At 34.9% G+C, this 19556-nt stretch overlaps 1 long non-coding RNA gene across 1 annotated transcript in view; it reads left to right on the top strand.

Moving 5' to 3' along the window:
* The window catches only part of LOC122422889, a 45390-nt gene extending 29153 nt beyond the window's left edge, over positions 1-16237 (top strand). The window contains exon 4 of the long non-coding RNA XR_006264000.1: positions 16003-16237. This is a non-coding gene — a long non-coding RNA (uncharacterized LOC122422889). The remainder of the gene's footprint in view (positions 1-16002) is intronic.
* Positions 16238-19556: the final 3319 nt, after the last annotated feature.

The raw sequence follows: 19556 nt of genomic DNA, 5'->3' as shown, positions 1-19556 counted from the left end.
AAATCTGCAGATTTATTCATATGGGAAAAAATTCAAAGCAACCAAGATGTCCTTCAGTAGATGAATGTGATAAATAAATTGTGGTACATCCAGACAAGACAATTCACTGCTAAAAAGTGATTGAGATATCAAGCCATAAAAAATAATATGGGGGAAGGGCTTAAATGTTTATTTCTAAGAAAAATAATTCAATCTGGAAAAGCTGCATATTATTTAAATCCAACTGTATGGCTTTCTGGAAAGGACAAAACTATGGAGACAGTAAAAAAACCAGTGTTTGCCAGTGGCTAGAGGGTATGGAGAGATGGTAGGAGCACAGAGGATTTTTAGAATAGTGAAACTTCTGTATGATACTATATTAATGAATACCTGTTATTATACATTTATCCAAACCCATAGAATGTGCCAAACCAAGACTGAACCCTAAAGTTATACACTGAATGTTTATGTCCCCTCAAAATTCATATGTTGAAGCTGGGTTTCGCTAGACATTGAACCTGCTGAAGACTTCATCCTGTTTCTCAGCCTCCAACTGCTGCTGCTGCTGCTGCGTCGCTTCAGTCGTGTCCGACCCTGTGCGACCCCATAGACGGCAGCCCACCCCAGGCTCCCCCGTCCCTGGGATTCTCCAGGCAAGGACACCGGAGTGGGTTGCCATTTCCTTCTCCAGGGCATGAAAGTGAAAAGGGAAAGTGAAGTCACTCAGTCGTGTCCGACTCCTAGCCACCCCATGGACTGCAGCCCACCAGGCTCCTCCGTCCATGGGATTCTCCAGGCAAGAGGACTGGAGTGGGGTGCCATTGCCTTCTCCTCTCAGCCCCCAGAAAGTGTGAGAAATAAATTTTTGCTGTTTATAAACTTTCTATAACAGTCTATAACATTTTGTTACAGAAACCAGAAGGGACTGAGCCAAATAATGTAAACTGTGGACTTTGGGTGGATTTGAGGTGTCGTGCAGGGTCATCCCCTGTAAGAAATGTACCACCGTGAAGAGGCATGTTACGGCTGCAGAGGCTGAACATGTGTGGAAAGAGGGACTATTTGGGAACCTTGTACTTTCCGCTCAATTTTGGTATCAACTTAGAACTGCTCTGAAAAATAAAGTTTATTCAATAAAAACGTTAAGAAGAAAGGAAATAAGTGTATGGAAATTATAAAATACAAAAAGTGACAGCAGGAATTAATTTAAATATAAGAGTCGTCACAAGTAGAAGCCAATTTCACTAGTTGACAAACTCTCAAAATGAATTTTGAAAAGAAACCTGTTATATAAGATAGCACATGTAAAATGACAGAGAAAGATTGCATGGGAAAGGGTGTAAAATGATATAGGCAAATATTAAAGAGAGGAAAGTTGATATAATATTAATCAGACAATTTTGAATTTAAGAGAGGATGATTATTATAAAGTCACTAAACACAGTGATTAAAGGAAAAATGTGACAAGATGCTATAATTCAGAATGAGCTTAAAGCGATCTCAAAATACATAATTCAGAATTCGCCTCTGTTGTGTGGGAAATGGACATATCTTCAATTAGCGTGGGAGATGATATCACTATTTCAGAAGCTGGTAGAGCAAGCAGAACAAAAGTAAGACTATAAATGATTTAAACAAAACACATAGCAAGCTTAATCTCTAAACACCGACTTGTAACTTGAAATCTTAACCCTTACAGTTAATATATTCTCTTGAAACAAAAATTAATCATGGATTTACTGCTATACAACAAATTCCAAAGATCATATTATATAGACACTACCTAACATAACCAATATTTTAGAGCATAAAGTCAAGATACAGCCATACTGGACAATAATAATAATTACAACAACAATAATAGTAAATGCTTTATAATATAACATTCTTTTTAAGATAAACTATGAAAAATTGGGATTTATTTGAAATTTTATGTTTCTGTCTTCTGATGCAGCAATTTATTTTTAAATTTTTATTGGACATTAAATTTTGCAAGATATATATTGCATTTCTTTAAAATCAATAAATATAAGACTTTTGAAAATGAAACCATAACACAATAGAACTAATTAAACAAATATTCCTCTTATTAAATAATAATAACGTTTCTTTCTATTCCATAAAGCAGTAGTACATTTGTACCTTTTCTGGCTCCTTTTCTAAGTAATTCTACCCTGAATGGCTTTTAACCTTTAGGGGATCATCCTTTTATTTATAAATAAGGCAATACAGTCAGCCTTAAGATTCATTTTTATTTCCATCTTTGTTTTTGTCCAGTCTCAGTCATTTGATATCTGGTGTCAGCCAATTTATAACTGGACTAAATAATCTCCCAACAAATCAGAAGCTTCATTATGTGTTTCTGAACATTTTGAATAAATAAAATATGATAAAAATAAAATGCTTCCCTATCAAAGCCTGTATATGATAGGTAAGCAAATCATGCCATTCTTTAGCAATGCATAAAGGGTATGTAGGATGTTTAGCAGGTCAGAACTGTTCTTTTTATTTGGTTAGATGTTTGTTTATGAATACAATTTGCCAAAGTTTATATTTACAATTACTGCTGAAAATGCAGATAGATGAGTATGGCTTTGTTTGTGTCTGGACCAGATATCAGCAAGCTATTGTTTATAGTTTCTATATTTTCATCAAAATTTTCATGGAAATTAAGCAGACTACTCAGACCTTCATTTTGCAAATCAGAGTACCTCAGATCTAAGTGAAACAGTTTCTGTTCTTCTTCTTGTGATTCACATATCACTTGATGACACCATAAGAAAGCATGGTCATGAGTAAGGTGGGACTCTAAAGAGCAAACAGCAGATACTTTATTATTTCTGTTTTAAACACAGAGCATTTTTAGTTGCTATTCCTTTATCAGAAAATGTAACTTTACTCATTTTCATTGAGATATGATGATGTATATTCACGCATGTGGTATGCCTGAGTTAATTCAGCTGTCACATTTCTGCCTGAGCATTGGTTATCTTTGGGAGATGAAGAATACTGTGATTGACTTAGAAGTATTTGCTGATCTTTCCATGTAAGATTCAGTCTTCACATGTGCTTTCTCCACCATACCTAACTTCAAATTATATTTTGCATATTTTATAGTGTGCTCTGTTTGGTTATGTAGCTCCTGAATATTCCTTTATGTGTCCTTCCATCTGACATTAAAATTACACAGTTTAGCCTTCTTTTTCATTGAGATCTGGGTAATGTTGATGTTGGTATTACTTTGTTCTCAGTTTTATTATATAAACCCTTAGAAGAGCTGGTAACAATATTCACAAGATTAAATACTAAATTAATAGTATCTTGAGGAAAAATCAAATGCAAACTGTCTTTTTTGGCCCCATCCTAGGGCATGTGGGATCTTAGTTCCCCAACCAAGAATCAAATCCATGTCCCCTGCAGTGGAAGCACAGAGTCTAAGCCACTGAACTGCCAGCTAAGTCTCCCAAACCAAATTGTTAATGATCATAAATACAACATACTTAAGCTGCATATTTTCCTTGAAATAATCAAATGATATAACATTGGGTGATCCATTACCAGAAACTTCGTATCATAATTGTCAACATCAGTGGTCAGGAAATACTAGCAATAAGGACTATAGAAGTCAAATGATCCCTGTTGTATCCATTTAATGCTGAAAGAAATCTTGCTTTCACACCTATCTTTTAGTTCTTGTTTGACTTTTGTACTTTCATGCTAAACTACCACTCCTATCACCAAAAAATGGGACTTTTTGACTTCAGAGATGTATGACTTTCTGTGCTAAAAATCAAGATATTCTCCAGGCAAGAATACTGGAGTGGCTTGCCATGCCCTCCTCCAGGGGATCGTTCCAACCCAGATTTCCAACCCAGGTCTCCCACACTTGGTGGGTTCTTTACTAGCTGAGCTGCCAGGGAAGCCCAAGAATACTGGAGTGAGTTGGCTATCCCTTCTCCAGGGGACCTTCCTGACCCAGGAGTCAACCCGGGGTCTCTGGCATTGCAGGCAGATTCTTAACCAGGGATTCTTCCTTCCTACCAAGGAAGCCTGCAAGATAGTCCCAGGAAAACTGAAATGGTTGGTCACCCTAACTGTCCATGGTGCAATAATATGCAAAAGTCGTACAGAAATAGAAAAAAATACACTCCTGATCCCCATGCATTTGAAAAACTTAATACTTATTTCCATGTTTTTGGATTTATATCCAGAATTCAGGTAGTGAATATTAGCTAATCTATTATTAGTTACCAAATTTTGTTACCAAAGTAGCAAAACATAAAATAATGTCACTAAATACAGAAAAGATATACCATCAATTTACAACAAAAACTTAAAGCAAAATAATAAATTTCTTTAATCTGGTAATGTATAGCTAAAATTAAAACATGGAAAATAAGCTTACTGTTGAATTTCTGGAGGCTTTATTTTTAAAGTCAGAAGGAAGACAAGAGGTTCATGATTTTTGTGTCTATACACATTGTCCTAGAGATTCTGTTCAGTGCTACACAAGAATAAAAAGGTGAAAGAGTGAAGTGAAAAAGAAAGCTATAATTTTTCAGAATCGATAAGACAATACAGTTAATCAAGCTCAATGAATCTAAGGACAATTTCCAAAATCAAGAGCATTACTTTTCCTCAATAAAGTAATTAGGAAATACAACTTAATAAAGATAACATTCACAAAATCAAACCCAATTATAAGATTTCTTGGAATTAATACAACTAAAAAAATACAAATTCATTATGGAAAAAATTATAAAACTTTATTGGAGGGCATAAATGAGGGCAAGTAAATGGAGAGATTATAACATATTCATGGATCAGAATACTCAAAATTATAAAGATGTAATTTTGTCCAAGTTAAATAAGAAATTAAATGTAATGCAATTTCACTGAAAATCTCCAACATATTTTATTGGCTTGCAAGCTTATGCTAAAATATACACATGAAAGTTAAAGTCCAAGAACAACACAAGCAACTTTGAAAACTTATCCAACAATATATCAAAACACGCAATAAAATAAGACTAATTTGAAGAATGCCATAGAAAAGTGAAGTAATGTAACAAATGAGAGAATCTAGAAACAGAAATATTTTAGTATATGGGAAATGGAATTACAAACACTGGAGAAAGAATGGAATATCTGGCAACCTATATGGAAAATTTGTATATTGGTTCATAACTCACAGAAATGCATTAAATTCCAATGGACTAAAGATGTAAATGTGAATATTATTACAATAAAATATAAATGACATCTTTATGAAATCAGATAACAATATTAAATTTTATAGCATTGATGTTTAAATGTTTATACTAATATACAGCCATATAAATAAAAACAACCATCAACCAAGCGAAAAGTAAGGTAAGGTCTGGGAAAAAATTCTTACAATATATAAAGTGAATGAAAGTCCAAGCTTTGGAGAATGTTAAACCTCCATAAATCTATCAAGTGAAAAAGGATCAACATAGCCTATCGAAAAATGAGCAAAAATATCAAAAGGAAATTTATGGGAAAGGAAAATCAAATTGATTTTATGTTCAATTTCATTAGAAACCAGAAGATTCAAACTAAAATTATAAGAATCATTAAAACCATATAATCAGAAATAAGAAATTTAAAGACACTAAGTTGATGAAGAAGACTCTTGAGCGTCCCTTGGACTACAAGAGGATCCAACCAGTCCATTCTAAAGGAGATCAGTCCTGGGTGTTCATTGGAAGGACTGATGCTGAAGCTGAAACTCCAGAACTTTGGCCACCTGATGCGAAGAGTTGACTCATTGGAAAAGACCCTGATGCTGGGAGGGATTGGGGGCAGGAGGAGAAGCAGACAACAGAGGATGAGATGGCTGGATGGCATCACCGACTCAATGGACATGGGTTTGGGTAGACTCTGGGAGTTGGTGATGGACAGAGAGGTCTGGCGTGCTGCAATTCATGGGGTCGCAAAGAGTCGGACACGACTGAGCGACTGAACTGGACTGAAGTTGATGAAACTGTGACAAACCAGAATCTCTTTTACATGGCTGCAGGTAGAGCAATGAGATACAATTGGAAAGCAGTTCATTTGTAAAGCAATCTGACAATATCTAATAAAGTTGTAAACTTGAATATCCCTTATTATTTAGCAATTTATATCTATGGGTTCATAAGGAACACTGTAAAAGAGAAAATATTTAAGCATCTTAATTGCATGATTGTTTGTAACAGGGAAAAGAGGCAACCTAATTATTCCTTTGTAGGGAATATATGGGAGAAGGAAATGACAACCCACTCCAGTATTCTTGCCTGGAGAATCCTGTGGACAGAGGAGCCTGCAGGGCTGCTGTCCATAGGGTCTCACAGAGTCAGTCATGACTGAAGTGACTTAGCATGCATGCATGCATGCATGCATTGGAGAAGGAAATGGCAACCCACTCCAGTATTCTTGCCTGGAGAATCCCATGGACAGAGGAGCCTTGGTAGGCTGCTGTCTATGGGGTCACAGAGTCAGACACAACTGAAGCAGGAAATATATAAATGAATGATTTGAATATATGTATTCATCAAACTGTTGAATAATAAATACTAATTAAAATGACTCCACATTATTTAGCATGGATTAGTCTTAAAAATATTTTTCAGTTGTAAAGGCGAAATCACAGTATAGTATGTATATCATACATTTTTGTAGTTTTTAACTATAGTATAGCACATCTTCTTTATACATTTCTCTATAGATTTAGATTTAGGTTGCTTCCATGTATTGGCTACTGTAAATAGTGCTGCAATGAACATTGGGGTACATGTACTTTTCAAATTGTGGCTTTCTCCAGATACATGCCCAGGAGGGATTACTGGGTTATATGGTAGTTCTAGCTTTAGTGTTTTAAGGAATCTCCATACTATTCTTCATAGTGGTTGTACCAGTACCTACTGTTTTCATTGGCTCATCATCTCTTAATGATTTCGTGTTTAAAAACCCCCACTTCACGAAATACTTCTCTCCAATTACACATAGATTTGATGGGGGGAGTCTAATCAGCACTTTCCAGTTTTCCTTGGAAGCATGATTCTACGCATGCTTTTGGCCTGTATCACAGTTATATCTTAGGTTTTATGAGTCCAGATTGTGGACTCATGACTCGGCTATTTGGGCTCCACCGCCTGGTGTTTTCTGAGTGGAGACAGACAGAACTTCATTTCCTGGAATCTGAAGCTAACCTGACATTAGCCTGACATTAGGCAGGCTCACTATCACAGTGAAGAATCATATCAAGAGGAGACAAGAATGAAACAAACCCTTGGAGATTGAATGGAATGACAGTGCTCCTGGTGTCCACTCTTGTACCAGCTCAGTTTCATTAATGACTGAGTCCTGTGAGCGGATTAAAATCCCTTTGCTGGCTTCAGCTTCAGCATGAACTGGTTTCTGACCAATACCTATCATTGAAGAGATGTCTATCCTACTACAGAAGGAATCCACAATTGAATGGAACAATCTCAGTGATCCCTGCAAACAAACAGAGTCTCCAATCTCTTCTAAATGCACTAAAAAAAAGAAAAAAGAAAATAATAGATCATTAAACATTGGCAATAGCAGTATCTTAGATACAGCACAGTTATCTTATCCAGCCACTACTAAAGAAACGTATATAATGTAAAATGCAAAGATCTAAGCTTATTTCTTCTGTAGAAAATATCGTAATGATCAACAGAAACTATCAAAATAAAAACCCATGTTTCAGCTTCCAAATAAACAAAGATTCAAACAAAAATGACTGCTGATAGGCATCCTTAGGATTCCTAAAAATGCCTTAAAGCTTCTTGCTAAAATTGTTTCAAAGTATCTATTTAAATATCTATATTCTTGATTAATGTTTTCTTTATATCTCTAATTTCTTAAAGCAAAAAAAATTATTCTGAAACTATATCGGAATTCATAAAATTTTATGTACATAGGTTGCTCAATTCAATAAAAATGCTGAAAAACATCATAATGTTTGTCTTACAAGTATATTTTAACTTGATTTAATAATTTTTTGTAGCCACTTCTTAAACAAAGCAAAACTTAAAATGCATCAGGCCCTTGGTCTGCAACATAACTTCCTGTTATAAAGTAGTTTCTATGGGAACACCAGATCTGATTTCATCATGTCAGCTTACTTGCATTTTTCCAGGAATAGGAACATCAGAATATTTGAGAAATATGTATAAAAACACAGGTTTAGCGAATGTAAGTAAGATATCATGGTCTGATTGAAATATTTCATTAGAAACACTATCACTGTGAATAAATTAGGCAAATAGTCAATAGATCTTAACAACCTAAATGTTGTCTTTAATCATCAAATGGATCACTCTTGAAATAATTAACCTGAGAGTTTAAGTAGGATGCTAAGGATCATGATAGTTAACTAAATATATACTTGTAAGATTTGTAAAGGGAAAAAAGTTGTTCATGTTAATACACAGCAGCTCTTTTTAATAAAACTGCTTTTGACCATGAAGAAAAGACACTGGGCAAAAGATATTTTGAAAGAGGCTAATTTTGATGGGCAGGATCATTATAATTGATCACTTGGGCAGCTCCTTTTCTGTTACTAATAAAAAATCCTAATCTGGTTAAGATATCCAAGTTTTAGCACTTAACCAAGCCTTGGGTATAACTGACCATACCTCCAATTCCTAAGATGGGCGATGTTTGACCTAATCGATACAGTTTATTCCCAGAACTAGCATCAGGATAGATATGATGTAAACATTCAAATCATAGTGAATCTTGCCATTTTCCTGGCAAAGTTAGGATAAAAGCACTTCCCTCACTCTCTCTTTTTCTTATTTTTTTGTATGCTGGAGTATGCTAATATGAAAACTGTAGCCACCTTAAGGAATGCTGCCTGAAGTTTAAGTCAACATGTACAATTAAGATATCACACACAAAAAATGGAACCAAGATGGTGAAAAAATTAACCTTCAAGTTTACCCCATCACTGGACAACCCATTTATGAATCCAAGGATTTCCTGATTGTTAGGGTCATAATGAGTCAGATTTTTTTAATGACATGTAGCTGAAGTACCAATAGTAAATTAAGTATATATTAAGTAAATATATATATATATATATATATATATATTTAATTGAAGTACAGTTGGTTTTCAAAGTTGTGTTAGTTTCTGATGTGTAGTGAAATGATTCAGTTATATACATATATATTGGAGAAGGAAATGGCAACCTACTCCAGCATTCTTGCCTGGAGATTTCTCTGGACAGAGGAGCCATGTGGTTGCAAGAGTTGGACATGACTGAGTTACTAAGACTTGAAAATTTGATGTGTTCTTTTACATATTTTTTCTGTTATGATTTACTATAGAATGCTGAAGATAATTCTCTGTACTAGACAATAAGGTCTTATTGTTTATCCATCCTATATATAATAATTTGCAACTGCTAACACCAGACCTTCCACTGTTGCCCATCTTCCTTGACAACCACAAGTCTGTTTTCTGTGTGTGTGAGTCCATTTCTGTTTGTTCATTTGTGTCATGTTTTAGATTCCACTTATAATTGACATCATATGGTATTCATCTTTTCTGACATTTCAATTAGTATGATAAGCTATGGATCTATCAGTGTCGCTGCAAATGGCATTATTTCATTTTTGATGACTGAGTAGTATTCCATTGTGTGTGCATGTGTGTGTACATATGTGTGCGTGTATGTGTGTACATGTGTGTGTGTGTGTGTGTATGTATCTGTATATACACTGCATTTTCTTTATCCATACATTTGTCAGTACACATTAGGTTCTTTCCATGTCTTGGCTATAGTAAGTAGTGCTGTTATAGATACACAGGTGCGTGTATCTTTTTGAATTATAGTTTTGTCTGAATATATGCCCAGGAATGAGATTGCTGGATCATATGGAAACTCTGTTTTTAATTTTCCGAGTGATGTCCATCCTGTGTTCTGTAGTGGCTGCACCAATTTACATTCTCACCGCCAGTGTAGGAGAGTTCCCTTTCCTCCACACCCTCACCAGCATTTGTTATTTGTAGATCTTTTGATGATTACCATTCTGACCAGTGTGAAGTGGTACCTCATTGTAGTTTTGATTTGCATTTCTTTTATAATTATGGATGAGTATTTCTTCTTGGGCCTATTGGGCATCTGTATATCTTCCTGGAAGAAGTGTCTGTTTAGGTCTTCTGCCCAATTTTTGATTGGATTGATTTTTTTGTTGTTGCTGTTATTGAATTGTATGACCTGTTCATATATTTTGGAAATTAAGCCTTTGTTAATCATATCATTTGAAAATAAAGTAAGTATATTATGTTGTCAGTAGCTTTATCTTCAATATATAAAAAAAATAAAACCTAAATGAATGATGAATTATTGCTATCTAAACAATATTAAAACAAATGAAGAACAAAAAGGGTTAAGTCCCATTAATTAGAAAGTCAGGTAGGAAAGTGGGTAGGGTACAGAGGGAATTTATTTTGTAAAATTTTAATCTTGTTAATGTATTCACAGAGGTTCCAAATAATATAGACCTATTTCTTAATAAAATCTCTATGCTAAATCTCCAGGAAAGGTCCCAAAATTTAAATAAAAATAACAATGTTGTTTAACTGATTATAAAGGCCTTCTAATTTATATACTATTTACAAGCTCTAAGGACATTCAGAGCAGGGTTTCCTTAATAGGACTCCTTAGGCTATTCTCAAAGAAAGTTTGTCTGGCCTTAGAATAAAAGAAGAAATTCATAATTCCCTGTATTAAAAAAAATTTTTTTTATTGGTGTATAGTTGATTTACAATGTGCAAGTTTCAGTGTACAGCAAAGTTAATCAATTATACATATATGTGTATCCACTCATATTAAAAGCAGAGAAAATTACTTTGCCAACAAAGGTCCATCTAGTCAAGGCTATGGTTTTTCCAGTGATCATGTATGGATGTGAGAGTTGGACTATAAAGAAAGTTGAGCACAGAAGAATTGATGCTTTTGAACTGTGATGTTGGAGAAGACTCTTGAGAGTCCCTTGGACTGCAAGGAGATCCAAGCAGTCCATCCTAAAGGAGATCAGTCCTGGGTGTTCGTTGGAAGGACTGATGCTGAAGCTGAAACTCGAATACTTTGGCTACTTGATGCGAAAAGCTGACTCATTTGAAAAGACCCTGATGCTGGGAAAGATTGCGGGCAGGAGGAGAAGGGAGCGACAGAGGATGAGATGGTTGGATGGCATCACCGACTCAATGGACATGGGTTTGGGTGGACTCCGGGAGTTGGTGATGGACAGGGAGGCCTGGCATGGTGCGGTTCATGGGGTCGCAAAGAGCTGGACACGACTGAGCGACTGAACTGAACTGAACTGATGTATCCACTCTTTCTTAGATTCCTTTTCTGTATAAGTCATTACAGAGTATATGAGGTGAGTTCCTTGTGGTATACAGTAGATCCTTATTAGCTACCTATTTTATGTATAGGATAAATATAATATATATGTCAACCCGAACCTCCTAATTTATCTCTCCCCTCCTCCTTACCCTCTGCTTAGATTCATTTTAAACAATAGACTTTTAGAGCTTCAGAATCAGTGATCTATTAAAACAGAGACTGAAATTTGATGAAAACATTAGTATTGGTATGAAACAAAAGATCACAGTAGAATTATCACAGGCGTGTAAAAGAATCATGCATTTTCAAGACTCAGAGAACACTCATTAACATCCTTTTTAGTATAAATGTTTTCTTGATCACTGAAAATATACATATATATCTTATCTCACAACTGGAAATATGTAGCATGATGTTGGAGGCCATGTTCTTTCTATTTTCTAAGTTATTTTCTTGGTCCATGTAAAAAAAATTTTCTCCTGATAATCTCTGTTGTCCCAGGGGAGTATGGATAAAAAATTCCACCTTTCCTCTAGCTCTTTTAAGCTCTGCTTCCTCCCTATGGTAGCAGTAGTGACCTATCTCATTCTCCAATCCATAAAAGAAGCTAATATCTTAATCATTTCTGAACCTATATTTATTTCTCAGTTGGTCTAGAATTCTTATAGGCCAGTTCCCATTGTCAAGTCACAACACAGAACTTAGGTATACTTTGAATCACAGAAAACTTGGCATTTAAATGCTCACATTCTAAACATTGAATATTTGTTGATAAATAATAGTTTAATTGGAGATAAAATAGATATCTTTGAGGTATTCTTTTTGGCATAATATAAATAGTGTTTTAAAAAAAAGTACTCTCTATGTACTTTGTTGTTAGATTTTTATTTAGATGAATGTAAGAACTCCAATGGATTAACTGTTTTACTCATTTACATCTGTTCAGCTATCTCATTCAATTCATATGACACTCTATAAAAAAGATACCACTAGATACATTTGATAGATTAAAAATGTGTAGGATGGTTTAAAAACTGTGAACATTCTGAAGAGATAAAAGGAGAAAAATTAAGAACTATTTTAAATGCATGAGCTATAACTATAAATTAAACATTTTACTACTTAATATGAACTTTTAATTTCCCATAGAAAGGAATTTTCAGGGTACTGAGAGATTCATAGGAAAAATAATCAAAAGTACTCTTAGTACTTTAAAGACTCCTACAAAATGTGGTATTTTTAATGAAAAAATATTATTTAATAGGGTTTTTGTTAGACTTTAATTACAATGTTTGAAAAACAATGAACATATAATTTAGTAAAGCCATTTACTGTACTATTGCCAAGAGATAGCAAACAATTCATTGCTTGTCTTTGTGTTTGTGTTAGTATTTGGATGGCATTTGTGAAAATAGGTCATAGTGAATCACAAAAATGACACATACATCTTGCCTGAATCATTAAATATTCAGTTAGATTAGCAAAGAAAGGAAACATCTTTTTCAAATTCATCTGACTTGTTCAGCATAATTTTCCAGTCCTGATTCTACGAAGCACAACAATATCCTCTCTAAAAATCATTGTGGAGAGGATATGTTTTCCTTATCCTTCTGCCAAGATTTGTCATAAAATTATAAAAGGGTTTTAGACTATTGTCTTTAGTACACTAATCTTTAATTACAATTTATGAAATATTTCCATCCTGCTTGTGCTTCCTTTTTTCCCTCCATTTATCCAAAGCTTATCCATTTGCCATGTCTGGGAAAATTCCTTGCTCAGAGCTACTCTTTCACATAGTTTATATTTCATACATCAATGCGTCATACATTTAGAGCATTGTTCACACAGTAATGTTAAAAGGGGCTCCCCTGATAGCTTAGTTGGTAAAGAATCCTCCTGCAATGCAGGAGACCACAGCTTGATTCCTGGGTGGGGAAGATCTGCTGGAGAAGGGATAGGCTACCCACTCCTGTATTCTTAGGCTTCTCTTGTGGCTCAGCTGGTAAGGAATCCGCCTGCAATGTGGGAAACCTGGGTTAGATTCCTGAGTTGGGAAGATCCCCTGGAGAAGAAAGGAAAGGCTACCTACTTCAGTGTTCTGGCTGGGAGAATTCCATGGACTGGGTTTACAGTCCATGGGGTTGCAAAGAGTTGGACAAGACTGAGTGGCTTTCACTTTCACTTTATAATCATAAAATAATTTATGAGAGTATTGCCTTTTTGAAAAAAAGATATCATCAAATTTGGGATTCTTAATCTGTAATAGATATATGTTTGCTAAATTGAATTCAACAAAATTTAATAAAGTATCTCTATGAGATAGGTGTGTCTAACCTGAGTGCATCCATAGGAACTCTCTTCAAAAACAGAAAATTCCTTTGACTCACATTTCTGTAGAAGAGTAGCCATAAATGTAAATCTATTTTCCCTTTCATTACATAGATTCAAGGAGCTTCCTGTGGCAAATTGGTGGATCTGATTATAGAACAGGTTGTATTACTATTTTAAATTCAAGTTGGCTATTTTATTTAAACATTTTGTTTTACCTTGATGAAAATCTTAAATCATTTCATCATACTAATAAAGTAATTTATTCAGGGCAGCCTCTTATTCCAGAAAGCTGATTATGGCACATATAAGATAATGTAAAAAATTCCTAGTATTTAATATAATGGTAGTTGAATTCATTCACATGCAGACATAAACTTTTTGCTTTTCCAAGTGAGCACTGTTGAAAACTGGCTCCATTTGCTAATGAATTTGACAATGCTTGTGTTGAAAAGATGTTTTGAAGATGGTGATCACTATTTCCAGCACACAATCTCTGCTAAAACTACCTCTGACCAACATCTGTGGCTTTGCCATTTGAAACACAGAGCATACGCCTACCCTCCAACCTAAGTGCATCTGATTGAATAGGGAAGACTCTTTCTCCAAATAGGAACAATTCATCAATTGGACTGATTCAATCAGATAGTCTCTTCTGATAAATCTGAGATGAAGATGCTGAGGAAATAAGAAGAGGACAAAGTTAAAACAGAAAAGAAGCTTAAAACCAATCTCATTAACGAGTTATGACAGCCCAAATTTCCTCTTTCTGAGGCTTTGATAGTACAGTGATACATGGATTGGATGATTACTCTGTAATATATTAGGCAAGATTTTAAACAAAAGATTAACTTAAAGCACTACTGGAGTGCTGATATAAACCCACAAAAAGGAACTCACACTCATCCTAATGTAAGAATTTTTTTTCTCTAGTCAGCATGATGAGATCTCTGAAAAGCAAGTTAGGAAAGCAGTTTAGAAAATTCCTGGATTTTTCACCAACTTTTTAAGTATGAAAATTTAAAATATAAAAATAATGAAAGAATTATACTGTAATGCCCATATCCCTAATATCTAGGTTATTAATTGTTAATTTTACTGTAAAATTATACACATGTATGAAAAACAGAATTTATTTCCTAAACACTTGATAATACATTTCAGATGTCAAATGTCTTTTCCCCTAATTGATTCACCATGCATCTTCTAAGAATAAGAATGTTTTCCTATATAAATATGACATTATCATCCCTAACAAAATTATTAATAACTTCCCAATATACAGTTCTTATTCAAAATGACCTCTGTCTAATAATTTAAAATAAAACAGATGGAACTGAAAAAGAGAAATAAGCAAGTTCACAAACATGGTGAAAATTGCAACATACACGTTTCAGGATGAATAAAACCAGAAAAAAAATCCATAGGAGTATAGAATATTATAATGATCAATAAATTTAACCTAATGTTATACACAGAAGACTGAATCCAACAATGATTGACTTCCCATAATTTTCAAATGCTCATGAAAACAGGAAAAACTGATTATATGTTGGGGAAAAAATTCCAACAAATTTCAAAGGATTGAAAATGTGCAGAGATCATTGTTGATAAGAACAGACTTATATATAAATCAATAATAAAAATGTATTAAAAATGTACTGAGATTTTCCAAATATTTAGAAATACAAGGACTCAAAGAGCTTGTTTGTCAAATAAGAGATGACATCACAAAATAGAAAATGTTTTGAAATGCGTATATAAAGAAAAATAGAACATTTAAAATTCAATTATTTAAGAATTTCTGTAAAGTGTTAGAACAGATAAGTTTCCCAAAAAGTGGAAAGAAGAAAATAATAAATGAAATAGAAAATAAAAATAGAAAAACATTCAGCATGGCCAAATTTAGCTTTATTTTTAAAAAAGAGTATGAACTGGAAAAAAATAAAAACAAACCTAAAAAAGTTGACCAAGATAAAAAAAAAGCACAAAATATCAACATTAATTTTTTTTTCAAAAAGTGAAAATATTAAACTAGTAAAGGTAATGAAAAGAAAATAAGAGCATGATAGATTAAATGCAAAATGGTTTCTATCCTCATTTTTTCCCCTCTATCACTGCTTTTTGCAAAGTGACTTTGCAGCTACTCTAAAGAGAGAGGCTGAATCTATTTCAACATCCCTTGAATTAGGTCTTGTCTTGTAATTTTCTTAACTAATAAAATATGGTGGGAAATGATGGGATGTAAATTCTAAGTTGGTCTCAAGAGGTCTTTCAAATTCCACCCTCTCTCTTTCTGTTAGACTTCCACCTTATCCTTATGGGCATGTCCAAGCAAGTCTGAACTGATGACAGACGATGTGCAGCAAAGCAGAATGAGCCCCAAGGCATAGCTGAGGCTCCAGACATCTAAGAGGACCCAGTCAAGTTCAGAAAACTCACCCAGTTTAACATATCTGACTGTAAAAGCATGAGTGATCTTTCCAAGTACAGCTTCTTCTTGTTGATTGCTAAGTCATGTCCGACTCTTTGCACCCCATGGACCATAGCCTGCTAAATTCTTGGACCAGTCTGCCCATGGAATTTCCAGGTAAGAGTACTGGAGTGTGTTGCCATTCCCTTTTCCAGGGGATCTTCTGAAAACTCCCTGGCAGGCTACGGTCTATGGGGTCTCAAAGAGTGGGACACAACTTAGCGACTAACACTTCTCCAGGGGGTCTTTCCAACCCAGGGATCAAATCCACATCTCCTGCATTGGCAGGCAGTTTCTTTACCACTGAGCCTCCTGGGAAGACTGACAGCAAAAGTCGCTCAGTCCTGTCGGACCCTTTCTTCCCAGGCCCTGAATTCTCCAGGCTGGAAGACTGGAGTGGGTATCCTTTCTGTTCTCCAGGAGATCTTCCCAACCCAAGGATCGAACTCAGGTCTCCTGCCTTGTGGACGGATTCTTTACCAGCTGAGCCACAAGGAAAGCCGAAGAATACTGGAGTGGGTAACCTATCCCTTCTCCAGGGGATCTTCCCAGACCAAGAATCAAACCCAGGTCTCCTGCATTGCAGGACTGAGACTATAAGACCTGTGCCAAGTTGATGAGCATAAAGAACAAAGCCAAGATAAGTAAATAAATAAACAAACAAGCAAACTGATGTGTAAGATTCAGTTCAGTTCAGTCACTCAGTCGTGTCCAACTCTTTGCGACCCCATGAATCGCACCACGCCAGGCCTCCCTGTCCATCACCAACTCACGGAGTTAAAACCCCTGTCCATCGAGTTGGTGATGCCATCCAGCCATCTCCTCCTCTGTCGTCCCCTTCTCCTCCTGCCCCCAATCCCTCCCAGCATCAGGGTCTTTTCCAATGAGTCAGCTCTTTGCATGAGGTGGCCAAAGTACTGGAGTTTCAGCTTCAGCATTAGTCCTTCCAGTGAACACCCAGGACTGATCTCCTTTAGGATGGACTGCTTGGATCTCCTTGCAGTCCAAGGGACTCTCAAGAGTCTTCTTCAACACCATAGTTCAAAAGCATCAATTTTTCGGTGCTCAGCTTTCTTCATAGTCCAACTCTCACATCCATACATGACTACTGGAAAAACCGTATCTTTGAGTAGACGGACCTTTGTTGGCAAAGTAATGTCTCTGCTTTTTAATATGCTATCTAGGTTGGTCATAACTTTCCTTCCAGGGAGTAAGCATCTTTTAATTTCATGGCTGCAATCACCATCTGCCATGATTTTGAAGTTCAAAATAATAAAGTCTGACACTGTTTCCACTATCTCCCCATCTATTTCCCATGAGGTGATGGGACCAGATGCCATGATCTTAGTTTTCTGAATGTTGTTTCTGAATGTTTCTGAAAAAGCCAACTTTTTCACTCTCCTCTTTCGCTTTCATCAAGAGGCTTTTTAGTTCCTCTTCACTTTCTGCCATAAGGGTGGTGTCATCTGCATATCTGAGGTTATTGATATTTCTCCCAACAATCTTGATTCCAGCTTGTGCTTCTTCCAGTCCAGCGTTTCTTATGATGTACTCTGCATATAAATTAAATAAGCAGGGTGACAATATACAGCCTTGACATACTCCTTTTCCTATTTGGAACCAGTCTGTTGGTCCATGTCCAGTTCTAACTGTTGCTTCCTGACCTGCATACAGATTTCTCAAGAGGCAGGTCAGGTGGTCTGATATTCCTCTCTTTCAGAATTTCCCACAGTTTATTGTGATCCACACAGTCGAAGGCTTTGGAATAGTCAATAAAGCAGAAATAGATATTTTTCTGGAACTCTTGCTTTTTTGATGATCCAGCAGATGTTGGCAATTTGATCTCTGGTTCCTCTACCTTTTCTAAAACCAGCTTAAACATCTGGAAGTTCTCGGTTCATGTATTGTTGAAGCCTGGCTTGGAGAATTTTGAGCATTACTTTATTAGTGTGTGAGATGAGTGCAATTGTGCGGTAGTTTGTGTAAGATTAGAAAGGCAAAAACAAAGCTTTTGATATTTTGTGAACAACACTTTCACATAGAAAATCCAAAAAAATCTACATTTAAACTAATACAATTAATTAATTTATGTAGTTTTCTGGACAAAAAAATTCAGTGCACAAAAAACAATGTGCTTTTTAAGCCAGTAAGCCTGTCGCTTATTTCACAGAGATATTGTGGGAATATGTTATCAAAATTTAGAATATTATGAACAGCTTTTATGTAAATAAATATGAAAATTTAAATGGAAATCCTAGAAAAAAGTTTTATAAAATTGATAGAATAGAAAATCTAGTTAGTCCTATTGCAATTGAGTCTAATTAAAATAGCCCTCCAGATAAACTCCAGGTAGAAACATTGAAACTAATAAATAAAAAAATGCCAGGCTTAAATAACCACTTTCATAAATTCAAAAGTAGAATTATTTCAAACACTTTTTGTGAGTCCAGCATAACTTGATACCAAAACCCCACAATTCAATATCTCTCATGAATAGACAAAAAACCTCAAACAAAATGTTCTGCAAATGAATCCATCAATTAATTAAAAATATATTTCATAAAAACATTGAATAATTTTAGCAATAATTTTATCATTAATTCTCTATAACCATTAATATTATAAGGTATTACTTTTAGCAATAATATAAATAATTTTAATTATTCAGTGCAAGAACACTGAGTAATTTTAGCAAGCATAGATAACTCTTGCCTGAGTCAGTTATCAATATTTCATTAACGATTGAAAAATGTTTATTTAAAAAATTGTCAGCTGATATTCTTCTGTAAAAAAGAAATTTCTCACATCACATGTAAATTCACTCTATTTCCTCCTTTAAAAAAGACTAAATATCTTGTTTTTCTTTAATTACCAATTTTTTTCAAATAAAAAGTTGGTACTGTTATCACCTCCTGTGGTAGACAATCTAATTTGTTCTATTTTAGTTTTGCTTATGCATTTATTCTTATTTTCTTCTTTTGAAGATCGTGGCTTTTCCTTTCTTTCCCCTTTTCTTCCTGTATCCCTCCCTCCATCCCTCTCTTTCTCCCTTTCTTCATTCTTTCCTTTTCTTTTTTAATCTCTTATACTTGAACTGTTATATAGTTGACCACAGGGAGTCCTTTCTAGCTGGCCCTTACATTCCTTTAAAATACCAAAAATGAATGGAGAAATTTTAAAGGAACATATTTTAAATATATCCTATATATCTGGCACTATAATATATCTTGTAAGCTCATCTTTGACTTTATTTTCATCACTCCTGTAATTGGTGGCAAAAGCTCAGCTCCTCTGTACACTGGTGCTAAATTGAATCTGATAGAGTTTTGCGTGAAGTAAAAAAGAATAGCTTTATTGCTTTGCCTGGCAAAGGAGGGGAACAGC

Source organism: Cervus canadensis, chromosome 20 (assembly GCF_019320065.1).
Source record: "Cervus canadensis isolate Bull #8, Minnesota chromosome 20, ASM1932006v1, whole genome shotgun sequence".
Taxonomy (NCBI): Eukaryota; Metazoa; Chordata; class Mammalia; order Artiodactyla; family Cervidae; genus Cervus; species Cervus canadensis.
The sequence above is the reverse complement of the archived record's forward strand: the minus strand, read 5'-3'. Positions and strand labels throughout refer to the sequence as shown.